The sequence below is a fragment of the Hordeum vulgare genome, chromosome 4H (genome assembly GCF_904849725.1).
Source record: "Hordeum vulgare subsp. vulgare chromosome 4H, MorexV3_pseudomolecules_assembly, whole genome shotgun sequence".
Classification (NCBI taxonomy): domain Eukaryota; kingdom Viridiplantae; phylum Streptophyta; class Magnoliopsida; order Poales; family Poaceae; genus Hordeum; species Hordeum vulgare.
In genome coordinates, this window is record NC_058521.1 from 431,608,304 (window position 1) to 431,614,038 (window position 5,735).

Genomic DNA, 5,735 nt, shown 5'->3' on the forward strand with positions numbered 1-5,735 from the left:
CCTCCTGAGCCCCCAGATCTGATCCAGCCCTAGCTCACCCGATTTGGACCATCGGATCTGTCATCCAACGGCCCAGGGCACCTCCCTCCTCCTCCCGAGCTCCCTCCCATGGCAGCCTGCCTCCCCTGCCACAGGGCGCCCGAGATGCCCTCCTGCCCCGGAACGGGAGGAGACCGATTCTCCGCCGCCGGATCCCGTGCGCACCGCCCCGGCTGCCTCCTTCGCCGCCCTGGGCCGTCACCCGATCCGGTCGGCCTCCCTTCTCCCGAGGCTGCGTTGCTCCCGCGTCGTGCCTCGCCTCGCCTCTCGGCCGTCCCCACTAGATCCGGTAGCCCTCATCCCGATCTGCCCATTCCGGCCAGCCCTCGCCGGAGCCGTCAGCCGTCGCCCGGATCCGTGATGGGGTCTTCAGCCGCCGCCGCCGTTCGTTCCAGCCGAGAGGAGGATGACAGCCGAGGCTGCGCTCGTCCCTCCCACTCGCCCCTCCCGCAGCGGCCCAGCAGGAGCTGCCTCGCCCCGACCGGCCCAGGGCCCAGGTGCGCCCCGCGCCCCAGCTCCAAGCCGACCAGGCCACCTCTCCAGACCGCCTCCTCCCTCCAGGCCGACCGAGCCAGCCCAAATCGGCCCGAGGTGAGCACCTCCTCTGCCTGCCCTATCCAACGCCCTAGGCGTCTCGTTGCTATATTGCGCCATGCCTAGTTTAGGCCCGTTTAGTATTTTATTTAGGTCCTGCGATTTATTATCATTTCAGGTTTTTGCTAGATATTTCAACGCCCGTAACTTTTAATCCGTAAGTCGGATCGCGACGTGTTGTATATGGATCTTGTGTCGATTTTTGCGTAGATTCGTAATTTGCAACTTGCATGCATGTTTGAAGTAGTTTGACCCGCCAAATGCCTAATTTTGCATCTTGTACCAATAGGGAATTGTTTCGTATTTATTTTTCGTGCGTGCCCAGATTGCTCAAACCCCATAGATAAAATGCTCATGTTTTTGCGGACCCTTTTCCATGTATTTTAGAGTAGTTGGTTGTATTTTTGCATGTAGGATTCCGTCGCTAGTTTATTATAACGTGTTTAGGACATAATCTCGCATATACGTGTGGCGATATTATTGTTGTGCAACCCCACATGTTATATATGTTTTCGGGGTAGAAAAATCCATAGAATTTAACTGTGTATTTAATTTTAGCTTTTGAGCAAGTTAGTTCGCGTGATATTTTGGCGTGATGCCCTTTTGTTTATTTTGTGTGTTTTAATCCGTGCATGATATGATTGACTTATCAACTAGAGATATGCCCTTGGATTTGTAGGCTAGCCCCTGGTAATTTTGATTGCAATAGAAATCCATGTTTAAGTGTGGTTTGCTTGTTCTCAACTCGCTAGAAAATAGTGCTGATTTGGAGTTGCTGAAATATTTCCAAGTCTAAAATCTGTTATATTTTGTTGTTGTCTTTGCATGAGTTTATCTGGTGATCTGTAGCTTTTTTGAGGTTGGTGCAATGGAGTTAGTTGTAGTCCTCAAGATTATCTAGCATGCTGTAAATTTTCATGCCATTTGGAGTCCTGTAGCGTATGGTTTTGCTGCTGTCAATATGCCTTAATATCGAAAACTGCACTTTCATAAACTGTGGCTTTCACTAAGTCTGAAACTGCGTGTGGGCAACCATTTTGTGAGCCCTTTTCCTAGTGATCCATGCTTCCATACTAGATGTTATTAGTTGTATGTTGTAGTGCATCTTGCCCTCTATCGTCTCATGCCTTGGTTGAGCATATTGGACTTGTGTAGCTAGTTGTTCGAGGGCGTAGAAAATGCTATGTGGCTGATTTTGGCAGATTATAGTGATTTCTTGTTTCGCTCGTAGTTGTTGAACCGTTGCTCCGTTTTCTTCGTGTCCTATATGCAACTTGCTTAGAATCTCGTGTAGTTTCATCTTATCTTGTTGGTTGTGTGTTTGAAATGCTTGTGACAATCGTTGCACACATATTGCATTCATGCCATCATATCTTGCGGTGCTTGTATCTTTTGATCCGTAGCTCCGTTGGAGATGTTCTCTATGTGTAAATTGCTTGTAACGACGTGTAGAATCACGTGAACCCATTTTTTGCTGTTTAACAAACATTTAAACGTGTTAGTTCAGATCTGGATAGAATTATAAATTAACATATGAGGTCATTTCGGAGATGCTATATGTCAATTCCGACCTCATTTAAAATGCCTAGATAATTAGCTTAGTTACGCTTCACCTCTTGCCATGTTTAACCACAATTAATATTGCCGTGTACCTAACCGGGATAGAATTAAATAATTCATATGTGGAGCTTCGTCAATATGCAACTCATTGCATATTGAACTTCACTTAATGTGTAGTGTTTAATTGTTGTGAATTGCCATTCCATGTCGTTCATATATTGAGCTGCTCATGCATCATTTGTGTTGTGCATCGAGTGGTGTATATCTGTGTCGATGCTTGTTTCTGGTTTGCTTTGTCTCGCTAGAGTTCCACAGGCGTGTCGAAAAGTGAGGACCTGTTCGACTATATTGGTTCGTCTGCTTCACGGAGTCGTTCTTCTCCCAAGCGGGATCTCAGGCAAGATGACCATTTCCCCAGATACCATTACTATAATTGCCATGCAAGTTTTTTCGATTCTATCGTTTTGTCTTGTTGCCTACCACATGTTAAACATAAGCCTCTCGACATTGCCATGAAAACCTTCAACCTGTTCACAACCTAGCAAACCACTGATTGGCTATGTTACCGCTTGCTTAACCCTGTGTTAGCGTTGCTACTTGCAGGTGCAATTGCCTCCATGTGATAACATGGGTTCCTTGTTATATCACCATATTAAATGCTATTTAATTTAATGCACCTATATACTTGGTAAAAGGTGGAAGGATCGGGCTTTCAGGCCTGGTGTTTTTTTCCACCTTTGCCCCCTGAGTTTCGGCTACCGGTGTTATGTTCCATAATTGAGCGCTCCTAACACGATCGGGGTTGTTATGGGGACTCCCTTGATAATTCATTTTAGATTAAAGCTGGTCTCGCAAGGCCCAACATTGGTTCTACATTTTCCCAACATAATAATTCTGTTAATATTGAAATGCATAGGAAGTTAGAGCTACCCGAGGTGTAATTCTACATAATACAGGGGGGCCAGTGCTGATGGTGTTTGTCCCAAAAGGGCAACCTGCGGGGCCACCACGGGGCAACTCAAGGTTTTGCACCTGTAGCCTTTCCCATCCGGTCGTGTCCTGAGAACGAGATACGCGGCTCCTATCGGGTTCGTCGACACGTCGGGCGGCCTTGCTGGATTAGTTTTACCTTTGACGAATGTCTTGTGCATCGGGATTCCGGTGATGCTTTGGGTAATCTCAGAGTTGAGGTTATCCACTAAGGAGTCCGACAAGATCGCGAGTTTCGTGATCGAGGATTTCTATGTGGCTTGTGGTAATTTTTGATGGATTAGTTGGAGCACCCCTGCAGGGTTAAATCTTTCGGAAAGCCGTGCCCGCGGTTATGTGGCAACGTGGAAACTTTGTTTAACACTGGTTCTATATAACTTGAAGTTAACTTAATTAAAATATGCCACCTGAGTGCGTAATCGTGATTGTCTCTTTCGCGAGTTCCTTCTCTTATTGAGGACACGGTGGGGTTATGTTTGACGTAGGTAGGTGTTCAGGATCATTCATTGGATCATTATTAGTTCACGTCCGCTATGCGTAGATCTTCCCCCCTCTTTGTTCTTGTACTCGTAAGTTAGCCACCTAATATATTGCTTAGTCGCTGCTGCAACCTCACCACTTAACCATACCTCACCTATTCAGCTTTGCTACTCTTGATACCTTTGGAAATGAGATTGATGAGTCCCCTGTGGCTCACAGATTACTACAACACCAGTTGCAGGTACAGGTAAAGATTACTTGACGGGAGCGCATTGATTGTTCATTTGGAGTTGCTTCTTCTTCATCATCATCGATGTAGGATGGGTTCCAGGCCGGCAGCCTGGGATAGCAAGGATGGACGTCGTTTTCTTTTCTTGTTTGTTTTCGTCCGTAGTCGGACCCTTCTCTTCTTCATGATGTTTATATATATTGTACTGATGTGACTCTGATGTAGCTTGTGGCGAGTGTAAGCCAATTCCATATATCTAATCCTTTCAGTACATGTACTTGTAACAATATCCATTCTTGCGAAATGACGAGATGCGCTTCTATCCCTAACGAGGCCCTCGTGCCAAATTGAGGATAGGATCGCATTTTGGGTGTTACAAGTTGGTATCAGAGCAGTACCGACCTAGGAGCCCCCTTGATTGATCGAACTTGGCCGAGTCGAGTCAAGTGACAAACTGATTTTAGTCTAGTTATATATCGGAGAGTAGGATTCTTTATTCTCCTCTTCTATGCTATGGTGAGGAATCTTGATGTAATAATTTATTCTACTCCTCTTGTCACTCAAAAAAAATTAGGATCACGCGCATATTTTTGGAATCTATATGATGTCGATGTGACAGAGTTCTGTCTTGGTGTTTCCTGTCTGACTTGATTTCTTCTGGGGAGTTGAGCTCCAGGGGATTCTTGATCACATCGCTATCATTCAGATTTCTTAGTATCTCACGACGAAGGATGTTCGAAATTGCTTCAATACTAGTAGTGGCGAGAGGAGTCCGGCTTCCCCAGTACTCGTGTAGAGAGTTCCGGATGTATCGCCACACTTAGTATCATTGTGATTACGAGGGTCTATGTTAGATGAAGTTCTAAGATTCTGGTTATGTGTTGACGAATGTGATACACTGGACGTGTTAGTATAGGAGTTGAGTGATATATATTACTCCTTGTATCCGTGGACCAGATTGCATGACCAAATATTTCGGGAGATCTTAGGTGGGAATTCAAGTAGTTGCTTATAGGACAATCTTCTAAAAAATGCATGATGTTAGGTTGGGGTTCGATATCTAGTGGATTCGTTTGTTCACGGTCGACTTACAGCGGTTCCCGTTGTGTCTTAAAGAGTCCTTGTAGCTTGCTACGACTCGGGGGCGCTTCGTATGTTGTGTGCACTACCTTGTACATGATGGCTACTGTAAGGACCGAGCACGTGTGATCCTGCCCGCGAAAATATCGGACGAAATCTCTCTCATGAATTTGTTGTGGCTTGTTTCGTAAGCCGCATTCTTTGTTTTGTTGAATATGGTAATTCGAGTCGCTTCGATGTCAAGTGGTGATTTCATATCTTTCCAAGAGATGTTCCCATATTTTTATGGGAATGCTCATTAATTATGTTACCCAAATCAACTTGTCTTATCAACTCTTGTCAACCGGAGTTGTTATCTCAAGTCTTGTCAACCGGTGTGTTTCTCTTCAAGTAATTCTATCCTCTCCAATTTTGCAAGATCATTCTCTCTTTTATTTACGGAGTTCATCTCATATGTCCCAAGTTGTCTTTGTTTTTCACCTCCCTCCCACCCCTTCTCTTCAATGTTCCAGTCATCATCCCAATGCCTTCTTTTCATCAATGCTTCCAATATCTTCTTTCATTTGTTTCCGGTGATTCATTGTGAAGATTCTCAGGAGCTTCGTGTTCATCTTTATTCATTCTTATCATCTTTTCCGGTGGATTCAATTTAAGATCTCGGTGTTCATCATATCTTTTTCATATTTAAATTCTTTCCCATGTTGGAAATTCTTATCAAGTCTTATTGTTGTCTTTTCTCTCTTTTCCATCCGGAGTGGTGAAG